The 15,852-nt window shown below is 45.1% G+C and overlaps 2 protein-coding genes, 1 non-coding gene and 1 pseudogene across 8 annotated transcripts in view; 1 reads left to right on the forward strand and 3 right to left on the reverse strand.

Annotated features, from left to right (window-relative positions):
* The window catches only part of LOC127674161 (UL16-binding protein 1-like), a 564,502-nt gene that overhangs the window by 266,336 nt on the left and 282,314 nt on the right, over nucleotides 1-15,852 (reverse strand). The gene's annotated exons all lie outside the window — the stretch shown is intronic.
* LOC127674162 (UL16-binding protein 1-like) overlaps nucleotides 1-15,852 on the reverse strand; it is a 231,608-nt gene that overhangs the window by 97,494 nt on the left and 118,262 nt on the right. The window lies entirely within an intron of this gene.
* LOC127674282 (U6 spliceosomal RNA) lies at nucleotides 7,488-7,593 on the forward strand. The gene has a single exon (XR_007975333.1). It is a non-coding gene; the product is annotated as a U6 spliceosomal RNA (small nuclear RNA).
* Nucleotides 9,891-11,487, reverse strand: LOC127673710 (sperm motility kinase 2B-like; annotated as a pseudogene).

Genomic DNA, 15,852 nt, shown 5'->3' on the forward strand with positions numbered 1-15,852 from the left:
AAATGTCAAAGACAAAAACTACCTTAGAGTAAAAGGCTGGAAGATAATTTTACAAGCAATTGGTCTTAGGAAACAAGCTAGAGTAGCCATTCTAATATCAGATAAAATTGACTTTTAACCTAAAGTCATCATAAAAGACACAGAAGGACACTTCTTGCTGGTCAAAGGAAAAATCCACCAAGAAGAACTCTCAATTCTGAACATCTATGCTCCAAATGCAAGGACACCCTCATTCATAACAGATTTTTAACAAAGACCTAACACAAATACTCTTCAAACTATTCTACAAAATAGAAACAGAAGGAACACTACCCAACTTGTTCTACAAAGCCACAATTACGCTGATACCAAAACCACAAAAAGATCCAACAAAGAAAGAGAACTTCAGACCAATTTCCCTTATGAACATTGATGCAAAAATACTCAATAAAATTCTTGCCAACCGAATGCAAAACACATCAAAACCATCACTCACCATGATCAAGTAGGCTTCATCCCAGGGATACATGGATGGTTCAGTATATGGAAATCTATCAATGCAATCCACTACATAAACAAACTTAAAAAAAACCACATCGTCATTTCGTTAGATGCTAAAAAGCCTTTGGCAAAATTGAGCATCCTTTCATGCTAAAAGCCTTGGAATGATCAGGAATTCAAGGCCCATACCAAAACATAGTAAAAGCAATATACAGCAAACCAGTAGGCAACATCAAACTAAATGGAGAGAAACTTGAAGCATCCCACTAAAATCAGGGACTAGACAAGGCCACCCTCTCTCTCCAATTTTCAATATAGTACTTGAGCAATTAGTACTTAAGCAATCTTGAGCAATATAGTACTAGAGCAATTAGACAACATAAGGAGGTCAAAGGGATAAAAATTGGAAAGGAAGAAGTCAAAGTATCACTATTTGCAGATGATATGATAGTATACTTAAGTGACCCAAAAAAGACCACAAGAGAACTCCTACAGCTGATAAAGAACTTCAGCAAAGTGGCTGGTTATAAAATCAACTCAAACAAATCAATAGCCTTCCTATATTCAAAGGATAAACAGGCTGAGAAAGATATTAGGGAAATGACACCCTTCACAATAGCCACAAACAATACAAAGTATCTTGGTGTGATTCTAAGCAAACAAATGAAAGATCTATATGACAAGAACTTTAGGTGTCTGAAGAAGGAAATTGAAGAAGACCTCAGAAAATGGAAAAATCTTCCATGCTTGCAGATTGGTAGGATTAATATTGTAAAAATGGCCATCTTGCTTAAAGCAATATACAGATTCAATGCAATCCCCATCAAAATCCCATCTCATTTCTTCATAAAGTTAGAAAGAACATATCTCAAATTCATCTGGAATAACAAAAGACCCAGGAGAGCTAAAACTATTCTCAACAGTAAAAGAGTTTCTAGGGGAATCAGTATCCTGGACTTCAAGCAATACTACGGAGCAATAGTGTTAAAAACTGCATGGTATTGGTACAGTGACAGGCAGGTGGATCAATGGAATAGGATTGAAGTCCCAGAAATGAACCCACACATCAATGGTCACTTGGGAAAATATCTTCACCAACCCTACATCTGACAGAGGGCTAATATCCAATATATACAAAGAACTCAAGAAATTAGACCCCAGAAAACCAAATAACTTTATTAAAAATGGGGTAGAGAGCTAAACAAAGAATTTTCACCCGAAGAACTTTGGATGGCTGAGAAGCACCTAAAGAAATGTTCAACATCATTAGTCATTAAGGAAATACAAATCAAAACAACCCTGAGATTTCACCTCACACCAGTCAGAATGGCTAAGATTAAACAAAAAAAAAAAAAAAAAAAAAAAAAAAAAAACCTCAAGAGACAGCAGGTGTTGGTGAGGATGTGGAGAAAGAGGAACACTCCTCCACTGCTGGTGGGACTGCAAGCTGGTACAACCAGTCTGGAAATCAGTATGGCAGTTCCTCAGTAAACTGGACATGACACATCCGGAAGACCCTGCTATACCACTCCTGGGCATATACCCATAGGATTCCCTGGCATGCAATAAGGACACATGCTCCACTATGCTCATAGCAGCCTTATTTGTAACAATAGCCAGAAGCTGGAAAGAACCCAGATGTCCGTCAATGGAGCAATGGATACAGAAAATGTGGTATATTTACACAATGGAGTACTACTAAGCAATTAAAAACAATGAATTCATGAAATTGATAGGCAAATGGTTGGAACAGGAACATATCATCCTAAGTGAGGTAACCCATTCACAAAAGAATACACATGGAATGCAGTCACTGAAGAGTGGATATTAGCCCAGAAGCTCTGAATACCCAAGACACAATTTGCATATCAAATGATTCCCAAGAAGAAGGAAGGAGAGGGCCCTGGTCCTGGAAAGGCTTGATCCAGCCTTGTAGGGGATTACCAGGACAGAGAAGTGGGAGGGGGTTGATGGGAAAGGGCGGAGGGAAGAGAGATTATGGGGCTTATGGGGAGGGGGGAACTGGGAAAGGGATAATCCTTTTGAATGTAAACAAAAATATAGAAAATAATAAAAAAATAAAAAGCACATTGATTATCTTACATGGTTATCATTTCACCTGCATATTGCAGACTCATTTCCAGAACATTACTTTTGATGTTTATTTTTCAAAAAAATCTTAAAGGGAAACATCCCATCATTTTATTTAACACATTAGAAAAGCCCACAGAATAGTTTATTCTTGGTATTTATTGTTATGTGTATGGGTCTTTTGTTTATTAATGTATGTGTGTGCACTCTGTGCATGCCAGGTGCCCATGGTGGCCAAGAGAGTCAGAGCCTGGAACTGGAGGTGCAGATGACAGGGAGCATCAGATGGGTCCTCTGCAAGGTTGCCCAGTGCTCTGAGTCACCAGGGCATCTCCCCTGCCGACCCAGTGTTTGTTTGCTTGTTGTTTGTGTAAAATCAAATCTCAAATTCTCACAATTATTCAGGTCATCCAGGTGATTCTTACCTGGGTCAGGAGATGCACTTTTTGTTTTCAAATTTTAGCAGACCCAAGAGATGAACGCAAGCCTCTGAGTGTCCCTTCATCTTTGAAATTAGCAATGAACTCATTGCTGATTTGAAAATTACATCAAGGGGCAGGGACACCCCATCCAGGGATGAGGAGTCTGGAAGAGAGAACACAGGGAACACAGGGTGTTAGAGCGCCTTCCACAGGAGCTGGACAGGCAGGGGAGGTGCAGATTTGCTAAGCAAGCAGTGTTCCTTCCCTCTCTGTGCCTCAGTTTCTGCCCCACACTCTTGCCTTCTACCCTGGGGTAATCTGGTTTTTCTTGCTGGGATGGGAAGCCAAGGTGGCTTTGACCAGGTTCAGCTCGCATCATTCTCCCACCCCACCCCACCCCAAACCACCCCACCCCACCCCAAACCACCCCACCCCGAGTTCAATTGGGAGCTGGTTCAGTGCTCACCTTCTTCTGGCCCCAAGTCACTGTTGCTGCTGTCCAGGGACTCACAGTCCCAGCTCTCCATGCTCCCAAAGCCCCAGGCATATCAGGGAGTGGAGTCAGGATCAGAACCAAGAGGAAGAGGAGGACTAGAAAGGATCCCAAAGCCTAAGCATGGCTGGGTGAGGTGCCAGGATGCTGACTGCTGAGGTTTGGATGAAGGAGCACAGAAGCTGTTGAAAGACAAGAGGGACAAGGATTTGGCATCAGTGTGGGCATTGTACAGGATCTAAGGCTCTGGGGGCCCAACAGCCAAGGTCGCTTCCTGCTGTGCACACCTGGAGGGACACTCTCCAACTAGTGTGGTCAGACAAGATTGCAGATAAGAGCACTCTACCTCTCTACCTCTTGAAGGGTGAGAGAACGGGTGCCAACCACTGACCTGTCCCTTAGAACACTCTCTCACCTACTTCCTGCCTGGTGTGATCACTAGAACCAGCAAGAAGCAGCTCCTAGGCCTTCTTTGCTGGCAACATGCGATGCACTTCTGGTAACTGGTCCAAAGACCACACAGAACCATCTGCTCTGGGTCTCCTCATCAGTGTTCCTGTTACTCTACAGTCCCAGGGAAGCAGGGTGTGGCTTCAAAGAACATCAGTGCTTGCCAATGACAGGTTGTCCTCTTCCAGAGGCTTTTTGTAGGAGTTAGAGTTCACAGACTCTGATTCATTGCTCCTGGGCCATGGTCATGGAAGAAGGGTTCACATCAAATGGACACAGTGACTCACCTGCAGGCCCTAGGGGTCAGAACACTGCTGGGCCAGTGCCTCCCAAACCCTCTGAAGCAGAGCCCCAGGCATCCGCAGGGACTTGAGTTCCTCTCATGTTTTGTTTCAGTGGAAAAAAGCAGTGGGTGGGAGAGGCAGGAGAATTCAATTCAGTGGAACCCAGGACCTAGGTCTTTGGAAAAGCCCAAATGCAATAGCCAATCAGGGGTTTCATCATTCAGGAGAGGCAACAGGAACTCTAGCCTGGCAGCCATGCTGGAGGGCTGAAAGGGATTATTTAAGGTGGGAGGAGATTCAGATGGACTAGACTTGTTTGTTTGTTTGTTTGTTTGTTTAAAAGCTTTATTAATGTATGCACTGGGACCCTGATAGAAGAAAAGACTAAACTTAGAGAGACTCTTTGGACCAGCAGGCAGGAATCAAACCAGATCTGATAGGCAAGCACTCATTGCTAAGAGCAGGTTTGCTTCTGACACAGGACACTTGTCTGGGAAGTCAGGCCACTGTCCTTTCCAGCCCCACCCCCACCAAATTTTTTTTGACTGAGTCTCATGGCTGACTGGCCTTGAACTCACACAGATTCTCTTGCCTTTGTATGCCTAGCTCCCGCATTAATGGTATGAGAAGCACAGCATAGCTCCTACCCCTGATATTTTTTAAAATTAAAATTAAAAGCCTGACTTTATAACCAGTTAGGTCTTAGAATTACAGATGGACAGAAATCCAAGGTCTCCCCCATGCACCCTCATTTTACAAGTGGGAGACCCACTCCTTAGAGCACATTTATGGACATCCCCCTCCATCACAGGGGAAGTGGGGTAGGCTCAGATTAAAAACACAGTTGAAGACAGCTGCAAACTAGAGTGCTATTGAAAGGATAGAAAATACAGCCTAACTCCAATGACCCCAAGAAGTCAGAAGTTTAAAATGCTATTTCACTATGTTAGAAACTAGGTAAAAGGTCACATTCCAGAGCCTGCACTTTGTTTAGACCTAGCAGAAAGGCCTTGAATAGGTGATCGTAGCCCCATAAGGTAACTGGAAATGGGCTAAGCTTATTTTGCTTCTGTATACTTAAGCCATTACCCCTATGCAGGAGTTCACACAGCTATAGACATTCAAGAAAATAGGAAACTAATTGGTCCACTAGCTCCGATAATTTAAACTGATTGGCCTAAAAACTATGGAGTGGTAGAAATCGATTGGCTCGCATTTCTCGGGGTCTCCATGGTAATAAATGATTGGTTTGTCACTCACGGGCTTTGTCGTAAACTTATAAAAGCTGTTGCAATTCGGCACCAATGATCCACAGTCCTCTAACCCTGAGATATGTACGGCTGTAAGAAATCCTCATGTTATTGCATCGAGACCATTTCTCGTGAGTGATTTGGGTGTCGCCTTCCGGGGTGTGGAGCGCTGGGGCACCCTCAGTTTTTGGGGGGGTCTTACTCTGTGCTTGCCTCTGGAGCTCACAGGCCTAAGAGCTAGAGTTCTCTCCTGACATGGAGACTTGCCACTTGCTAGGTAACATCCAACAGGGTGGGAAGATGAAAAGCTTCAACAAGATCAGGAGACATCTTCATGCTATGCCTTTCACAGAGGTGGAGAGGGCTGGGGCCTGTGTGAGTGAATCTTCCTGCTACCAGGGAGAAAGGAGAAAAAAAAATCAATTGACCAGGAAGGCCCCCATTCTCCATGCTAGGCTGGGCCTGTTGAGCATAGAGTATGGACAGGTTTCTGTCACCATTTTTTTCATGCTAGGGTGAACCCAGTGCTTTGAGCATGCTAGGTACAGCTGTGCTTCTAAGTGGCTACATCTCAGCCTTCCTGAATGGTAATAAACAAAAGAAACCTTGACCAATTTGGACCAGTTAGAAAAGGAAAAAGGGTTTATTCAAATTTGTCCATTTATCCATCAGGCATCATCATGGGCTATGTGAGCCACCCCCCTTTCTTTAATCATTGTCTTTATTTTTTGAGACAGGGTCACATGTATCCCAGGCTAGCCTAGAAAATGAATTTTGTGGAGGGCTGGGATTACAGGTGTGCATGTTGAAGCGTGGTTTGCACTGTGCTAGGGATCAGATTGAGCCCAGTGTTTTCTGCACAGTAACCTAGAGCTCTAACTGAGCAGGTGCCTCAGCCTCAGTCAGTGAATCTTTCTGGTAATAAAACAGTCTCGTGAGTTTGAGGTTTTGAATGTTACCCATAATGATCCCACATATAAGGATTGGCTCCTCTTCAATGGTAACCCTACCCCCGTGCTGTGATGGCATTGCTTTCCATGCTTCAGTCCCTGAACATATAGAAGCAAACCATTGCAGATTACAACTAAAGGGCCCTAGCCAGGTCAACTGACAATCAGTCACAAGGCAAGGACTATGTATAGGCCAAGAAATATATACCGGGGGAATGCTCTCAACTCTGTAACCAGAACATTCCCTGGAATAAAAGTAATGGGTACATTTTAGTCCCTCCTGAAGTCTGATAGGCCTGCTCTACTATCATAACTCCATTCATCCAAATGGAAGCACTTAATGCTTCCTCTGACTTTTGTGTTCTGGTTCAATTGGTTCCCAGAGCAACTAACTTGTGGAGAGCCCAGGGCTTGTATTTCGATGCTAATTAAACTCCTGGGAGGGGATGCAGAGGTGTAGTTAATCATGCACACATGTGCCTTGTGAACCTTCTCCCCACTTAACTTTTCAATTAAAGGCTAGAGCCAATGATTGGGTAGGAGGAAGGAGGAGGACCTGAGAGTTACTGGGAGGAGAAAAGGATCAATGAGGAAGGGGGAGGAACTATGGAGGATTGTCAAAGACAAGGAAGAGAAGCTCCTGTCCTGGAGAAACCCCAAGTGATATGGGATGATGTAGATGGGAATAGAGTAGTTTACTGGGAGATCCTCCCAATATAAGCTTACAGCTTGTAGTGATACTGTTTGACTTGAGATTTCTTTTACTGGGCAATTAGGTTGGAAAAATTCAGCAAAACCCTTCTTTCAATTCTAAAGTGAAAATTGCACATCCCTAAGAGTTAGTCATAAAGTTAAGGATGTACATGAAAGAGCTTGCAATGGTGCCTGCATGGGCTTTTCAACCTGACAAAGTTGTGACCCAAAGCTACAGCAAATACTCTTACTTAGTGGTACTCATTCCCTAAGCTTGGTGTGCTGGATAGCTTTAGGCTGACTAGAAAGAAGCTACAGTTATTTGAGAGAAGGGAGGTTCAATTCAGAAAATACCTCCATAAAATCAGGATGTGGTACTTGCTTCAGCAGCGCATAAACTAAAATGTAACAATAAGGAAAAGAATAGCATGACCCCTGGAAAAGGATGACAGGGAAATCCACAAAGCATACCATGATTTTACCAAATAATCACCAGAAGCAGGGAGAGGTAGAGACCTGATTAGGAGAGAGGAGTGGGAGGGGAAAAGGGAGACAGAATCATATATGTGGAGAGGCAGGAGAAAAACCTAGAAGGCCAGGAGAATGACCAGAGTGATAGGACTGAGGATTCTGATTGGAGGCAGACTAGAGGGTACTCCTAGTGTAATATATGTTGGCAAACATCATACACACACACACAAACATACACACACACACACATATACACACAGACACACACACACCATGCACATGCCTATATGTTTGTATGTATATGTGCACAAACACACATATATAATCACACATGTGCACACATAACACATGAACAGACACGAAGGCACAGACAAACACATGTGCCACACATCTGCTCACTGAGAGCTTCTGAGACAGAATCTATATGAGGTAAAGAGTGCAGTTTAGAGAAGGGAGAAGGGTGCTTCCTAAAGAGATTGGTGACATAAAGAAGCCAAGTGCTTAATACTGGGACAAGTGGAAAGATGGTGTAAGGACAGCTCAGGAATCTGAGAGCCATCAGTGACAGGTAGACACAGGAATGGCTTCAGTGCCAGTGAGATGAGGTTCTCTAGGCACTGGGAATCTATCAGGTATGATAGGGTTCAGAGTTGGCCTTGTTAGGTGATGTCCCTGTGGCAGAGCACATCTGGTCTGTGTCACTAGAGATTGTCCTCTCACAGAAAACATCTTTTCTCTCTCCCAACACACATTCTCCTTCTACCCAGATCTGACTTGTTCACTAAAGGACACTTGCCTGCAATCAGACATAAGGGAATCACAGTGTTCAGTGGATCTAAGGAGGAAAATGTTACAACAGTGAGAGTGAACACCTTGTCTCATGCAATTATTATCCTGTGGGTCAGGATGGACCTGTGGCTCCTCACAACCCTGGGAACCAACCCATGCTTCATCTGCATGTGGAATTCCCAGGGTTACCATGCTTGCCTCTGTAGAAGTGGGTCAAGCTGATGGTACCTAATGTTCTCCATGGTACTTCTGAGAATGCTTGCTGGGTCCAGAAGAAAGTCCACACTTAGGTTCTACACTTCCCCCTTCAGGTACCTGAAATCTCAGTCCCTTCAAAGGCACTTTTAATGATTTGGTGAATTGGGGCCTGAACTTTGTCTTCCTGGGGCTTTTGAACACCACAGGGCCAATTTTCCTATGTAAAGAAGATGCAGGGGCATCTCCAAGTTTGTCTTACACAAACATCGATTTAATTCTCAGAGTTATGACAAACATATCAAGAAGCCTTATATCTTCTACTAAGAGTGAGGCAGGAACATGCACGTGGTGGAGGTGTCTGATGTGAACCTGGGTAGACAGAGGGGCTCCTGTCGCTGCCAGCTTTGGACAGGCTTTCAGCCCCTGCTCTGAATAGTGATGATGTTGCGATGGCCTTGGACCACCTGGGATATCTTCATTTGCTTCCTTCCTCCTGGCTGGACTCAGGGCACTGATTGAAGCTAACAGACCCAGAACATGATGGCCTTCCACTAGGCTCCTCCTGAGGTCCATGTCTACACTTGTGTCCTCTCCAACACTGTGGCTGTAGGATGGTAGCATCGGGCATCCTCTGGTGATCTTCTAAAATGCAACAACACATGTGTGAGGGACTGAGAAACTCAGCTGCACAGGGCATCTCTCCAGCTGTGGTTACCCTGCCCCACACTGCTCCCCAAGCTGCCTCCTCCTCTGAACCTTCCTCCCCCCCCATCTCCTAGTTCCCACCCCATCCAATCCTCCCCTCCCTCAGAATCTCCTCCTCTTCCTTCACCTACTTCCTCTTCCTAGCATGGTCAGTACCTTCCTGTTGTCTCCTTCTAGTGCAATGTGCCAGATACTCAGTATAGATGCCATATGGCATGCTAGATCTGTTTAAACATCATCCCACAGTGTCTAGACCTAGAATCCCCATGCATCATATCATATATATAGACAGAAGTATAATATTCCAGTTGACAGTGACATGATCACTGGGCAATGATTGTGCACACCTTTAATCCCAGCAGTTGGGAGGCAGAGGCAGGAGGATTTCTGAATTCGAGGCGAGTCTGGTCTACAAAGTGAGTTTTAGGACAGCCAGGGCTACACAGGGAAACCCTGTCTTGAAAAAAGCAAAAAAAACAAAACAAAAAAAAAAAACATAAAAACAAAACAAACAAAACAATCCCGACACAGACACAAATAAAATAGATACGTTCTTGTACACAAATATATCTGGGCTGGGCCTGATGTTTTTCTTAACACGCCTTCCCAGTGTTTCATTTTTGTGGGGAGACTTTTTTCTGCCTCAGACGAGATCTGTTTTGCAATGGAATACAGAAATACAGACTCAGGAGGGTTCTTCCCATCTTCCTGGCCAACCACGTAATTCCTCTGGGTGGGCCCCTGCTGGGTTCTGACATATCCTTTGCTGAGGTGGTGGGGTGGTCTGCTGTGCTTTCATTGCTCTGGCTATTCTTGGCTCCAAAGTGCATGGAGGAAATGCAGGGCACACTACTAGAACTTATGTGGGCTTGGCACATTGTGGGTGTTGTCTGGAGTGTCCTGCAGGGAAGGACACCAGGCCAACTGACACTTCTTGCTCTCCTCTCTCTAGGGACAGACATTTCACTAGTGGATGATGACCAGAGTAATGCTCGTTGTTTTTCTCTCCAACTTAGTTCAATTTTGAAAAGTATCAGGATCATCAGGGGAAGGTAAAGGTGTCCTCACTGGATTCATGGGCTTAGAACGGGTCAGGCTGTCACATTCATGAACAGCCTGTTGTTTCAGGAAACAATAACGGGCCATGGCCTGGTTGTATTTTTTTCTGAAATAAAGAATCTTTTATGTCTTGTTCTCTGAATCCAAGGTGTCCCATCGCTTTTATAATGGCCAGGTCTGGCCTGAGTGGGGGCACCTCCTCACAAGGATGTGTGAACACCTGGGGATCTTCTGTGATCTAAGAATGCCTCATAAGTTCAGAGACTTTTGGGTTTGCTGTCAGTAAAAGCCTAATCAAGTCCTGGAGTTCTCTTAATAGGGGAGAGGGGACAGGATACTTCCCTGACCCAACCTGTCTTTGCAGCTCTAATTAAAGTTGGGAGCATCAAATGGAATTCTGCTAGTGCTCATAAAATACAGGACAACTCCCAGGGTCCAAACATAGATCTTGGGGCCATCGTATGGTTTGCCAAGGAGGAGCTCAGGTGCAAATGGGAAAGTCCCACACTGATAGCTCAGCTGCTCTTCTGGCTTCACTTGGGCACTGAGCCCAAAGTCAATAATTTTTATTCTTCCATTGATGTCTATCATGATTTTGCCTGGTTTCAAGTCCCTATGAACTATACCTTGGTCATGGCAATAGCTCATGGCACTTAACATTTGTTTGAATATATCCCAGGTGTCATCCTCCTGCATGTGGCCAGCCTCTCGTATATGGTGGTAAAGTGATTTACCCTCACACAGCTCCATGATGAGGTATACTCTCTTCTCTGTCTCAATGACTTGGAAGAGAGAGATGATGTTGGGGTGATTCAAAGTCATCATGGTCTCCACCTCTGATGTGACAGGATGGCACCAGCGTTCTCTCTTATGAATCATTTTGACAGCAAGCGGGGTGCCTGTGAGGCGGTGGTACGCCAGCTTGACATTGGAACAGCTTCCATGGCCGATGGTCTTTACAATTACATACTGAGAGTGGAAACTCTCTGTGCCAAAAAGGTTGGACTCAGGTCTGAGGTTTTCTGATTCTTCACTCCCAAACTCATTTGGGGCAACAAAGTATAAATGCTACCTAAAAGGTAGGGAAAAAAAAGGAAGATATGCATCTCATCTTCAGGGGTGTACCCTAATGAATGCAGCTGTCTCATACATTGTTGCCTGTCTTTGGATCTATTTCCCCTAGCTAGGCTGCCTTTCCTGGCCTCAGTGGTAGAGGAGAGGCTTAGTCCTACTAGGACTAGATGTCCAGGCGCAGGATGGTACCCAAGAGTCAGCCTACCTTTCTCTGAGAAGGAGAGGTAATATAGCAGGAGGGGCATGTGAGGTGGTGTTGGATTCCATAGCTGCCTGCAGCTATTACGAAGTGTGTTGCTGGAACAGAAACTGAGGGATGGGTAGGGAAGGGACAAAAAGAAAAAGGGCTAAGACAATATTCATTGATCAAAATCGGAAACTTTAATGGCATCAGACCTTTTAACAGTTTGGGCAAACCCTTCCCCCCTAGACTCCAGGCTGAGTTCTGGTGGAAGTTGTCTAGCTTCTCTTGGAGGTCCTTGTCTTGACTGCTCTGGCAGCTGGGTGGGTCACCTGCTTAATTCAGGAATTCCTAGACCTGGAGGAACAATGAACTTAACCTTTACTTCAAGTATTCCACCCTAGGTGGAGCAGGATCTTGGCTATCTGGGAGAAGTTAACCTTGACCATAGTCAAGTACATTCTTAGCACTCTATGCAAGGATAAAAATTCCTGCTTTAACCTACTTCCCTTCTATGTCCTAATGGCATATTCCTGCCCAAAGCCAGGGATTGTCCTTGACTAATGTCAAACTCAAACCATGTGCATGACTGCCCCAATATGGCTCTGTACAAGGTGGAACTAGGAGGAGAGGAGTGAGGGGGGGGGCTATGATTGGGTTGGAGGGTTTTGGGAAGCCATTAGAGATCCTCACTTCAGCCCGGAGGACTGACAGGGCAAAGGTCCTGAGTAAAACAAAGAAGAGCCTCTCCCATGATTGCTGGTGGAAGGAAGTCCTGAGATAACTGTTGGGTGCTCTAGACTATGCAAACATCAGATGTCTCCACCTGAGGACCCTTATCTCTTCCCGCAGAAACTGCTAAGATTGCCCCTCCTTCCTTTATTCTTGCCTTGAGAAGAGCTCTTTCTCTGAGAGCTTAAAACCTGTGTACCCCGGAACATTAAACTAGCCTCGACAATTGAACCCCCCTTTGCCTGGCTTCCTTCTCCCCCCCACTTTAACCCTCAGGTAGCACCTCTTCAGGATACTGGAATAATTGGACCTGCTGGATGGGTCCTAGTGACCCGAAGTAAGGTCAACTACTGGACAACTGAGGAGAAAACCTGGGGAAAGTTGGACCCCACAGACCTCATCGCTCGTGAGTCGCTGGAGGGGCAGGTGAGTGGCCGAACAATTGTCGTCTGAATGTCATGGGGAAACAATTATCAAAAGAAGCTTTTTTTTTTTTAATAGAAGAAATTAAGCAGTCACTCAGGGAGGGAGGAATAAGAGTTAAGAAAAAAGATTTAATTATGTTCTTTTGTTTTATTGATAAAAAATGCCCTTGGTTGGTTTTAAGTGGACCTGGCATTCACCCACTAACGTAGAATAGGGTTGGTAAAGAGACTAATAGGATTTTGAAAACAGGTGAACCAGTGTCTGATGCATTTTTTAGTTACTGGGGCCTTATACGGGACACAATAATAGATGCTGAGAATGGAGGAGAAAGTGCCTGTCTGTTAGCTGTTGCTGGCAACTTTCTGCAAGCCTCAAGACTGCCGTCATGCAAAAGCGAAGGTGGCAAGGGTGAGCTGTGCTCTCCATGTCCCTCTGTGATTGTAGATATGCCTGAGGACTCGGAGGTCCATCCTCCCAAGGTTATGCAATCCCTAGAGGATCCCAAAATTCCTAGAAGTATATACCCTTCTCTTAAGGAGTTTTCAAAAGGGCAAAATGAAACTTCAGACAAGTGCAGCCTGTGCTGCTTCTCAGACTCAAAATTAGACCCAGCCTCCGAGGCTGAGTTAGAGGAGGAAGCTGCCAGGTACAAAGAGGAAAGGTATGGTGATGCAAGCCGAGAACCTCAAGTCTTTTTCACACAAAGACCCAGATTTGCTATGCCCCCACCATACCTACCTCAGATGCTGTTGGTCCCTCCTGCTCCTCTGCCAATCGCAGTGGTTGAAGGATTAACTCAAACAAAAGCTATGCTCCAGGCGCAAATTATTGGGCTCAGGCAGGTCTTACATTTGCAACAAGAATTAGGAGACCTTTCTTTAGAAATTCAGAACTTACAAGAAACTATGAGAAGGGGACAAGATTCCCCTAACAGAAGACCTCCCTGGAAGAAACATTAGCCTAAACTAACCTTCCCAGTCATGACCAAGGCCCGTGATAGGCAAACCAAAGATAAACCCGAGCCAGACAGCACCGGTCTTAATCAAGGGGGAGACAGAGATGAGGACCAAGAAACTGAGGGAGGACAAGACTATGATAAGAATCTGACCAAGGGGACTATGAGACCTTGTGCCCCATGTACAAAAAACTTAAATTTAAGAGTATTAAGGAATTGCATTCAGGTGTAAAAAAATTACCACATGAATGCACCCTTTACAATGTCCATTTTAGAAGGGCTCTCGGGGTATGGATATCTTATACCTAGTGAATGGATTAAAGTGGTGCAATCCATCCTCAGCAGAGGACCATACTTAACTTGGAAATCAGAATTCATTGACAGAGCAGAGAACCTTGCTGCTAGAAATAGAAAAAAACCTTGAGTAAAACTGCCTCCTGGACAACAGATAAGCTGTGTGGAAGGGGTGTATTCACTTTCGAGGAAAAGCAACGGGGGCTATCCCCTGGTAGCCTTGCTCAGACAGTGCAAGCCACCTTGTCTGCTTGGAGAGTGGTCCGTGCCGCAGGGGCAGTCACTACCCCCTTAACCAAAATAATTCAAGGAGCCCAAGGGCCCTATGCTTAATTTGTGGGGAGATTGCAGGAAGCGGCAGAAAGGATCCTAGGTCAAAATGAAAATGAAGGGCTTCTTGTTAGACAGCTCACCCTTGAGAACACCAACCCTGCATGCAGAGTAGCGCTACAGGGCAAAACTAAAGACCTTGATATCTCAGGAATAATTAAGCTCTGTAATGAGGTGGACCCCTTTACACAGCAGGTATCTAAATCCATTAGTTTGGCTATTGGGGCTGTCTTTCAAAAGACAGGAGACCCCAATCACCCCAGGAGCAAGACATGCTTTCAATGTGGACAGCCTGCTCATTTTGCAAGAGAACACAGGGCTCCTAGGCAGTCACCAGATCCTGCCCTTGGCCAAGGAACCATAAAACCTGCCCCTCCGGGAATCTGTCCCCTCTGTAAAAGAGGCAAACACTGGACTAACAAATGCCATTCTAGGACCGACGCCCATGGGCAAGCCCTTACAGCGGTCCTGGGAAACGGGCTGAGGGCCCAACTTCGGGGCCCTTACTCTTAGGCCACAGCATACCCCCAAATACAGGAGCAGACACCAGTGCCGATGCCTTATCTAGGGCAACACCAGGAAGTGCAGGATTAGACCTATGTTCATCTATCACCCGGGTTATAACCCCCGAGGAAGGGACTGTTATTATAGAATCTGGAAAGTTTGGGCCCCCACCTTCTGGTATGTTTTTCTTGATAATTGGACGAGCTTCAAGCTCCCTTTAAGGCCTTATTATACTCCCTTCTATAATAGATGCTGACTGTTCAGGAGAGATCAAGTTTCTTGCCACTGCCACAAGGGGCCCAGTAACACTCAGAGCTGGACAACACATTGCACAAGCATTGCCCTGTCCTTTGATAGGACATTTTCCCCACAAAGGAGAAAGGTGTGGCTCTTCCTCCCCTGGTTCTTCTGATATCTACTGAATTCAGAAGCTGACCGAGGAGAGGCCCATGATGACGCTATGGCTAGAAGGCAAACAGTTTCATGGCCTATTGGATACTGGGGCCAACACAACAGTGCTTTCCTCCAAGCACTAGCCTTCAGCTTGACTTCTTGAGGCCACGGCTACATATTTAAGGGGAATAGGACAGTCACAAGATACAATACAAAGTTCAAGGCTTCTAGGTTAGAGGGATAAGGAAAAGAATACAAGAACAGTTAGGCCATTTGTAGTACCTGGACTCCGTGTTAAACTTTGGGGGAGAGATATTCTGTCCCAAATGGGAATGATGATGTGCAGTCCTAATGAAATTATTACAAATCAAGTGTTAAAAATGGGGTTCCTCCCTGGAAAAGGATTGGGCAAATGTGAACAAGGAATAACAGAACCCCTGGCTCCCACCCCTAATACAGATAGGAAAGGCTTGGATGCAGACCTTTTTCATAAAGACTGCTGATCCCCCTGCACTACAGGGTGATAAAATATCTTGGAAATCAAACGACCCAGTCTGGATCGATCAGTGGTCCATGCCTAAAGAAAAGGTTCAGGCTGCCCTAAGTTTGGTGCAGGAACAATTATCTT

Source organism: Apodemus sylvaticus, chromosome 23, assembly GCF_947179515.1.
Source record: "Apodemus sylvaticus chromosome 23, mApoSyl1.1, whole genome shotgun sequence".
Taxonomy (NCBI): Eukaryota; Metazoa; Chordata; class Mammalia; order Rodentia; family Muridae; genus Apodemus; species Apodemus sylvaticus.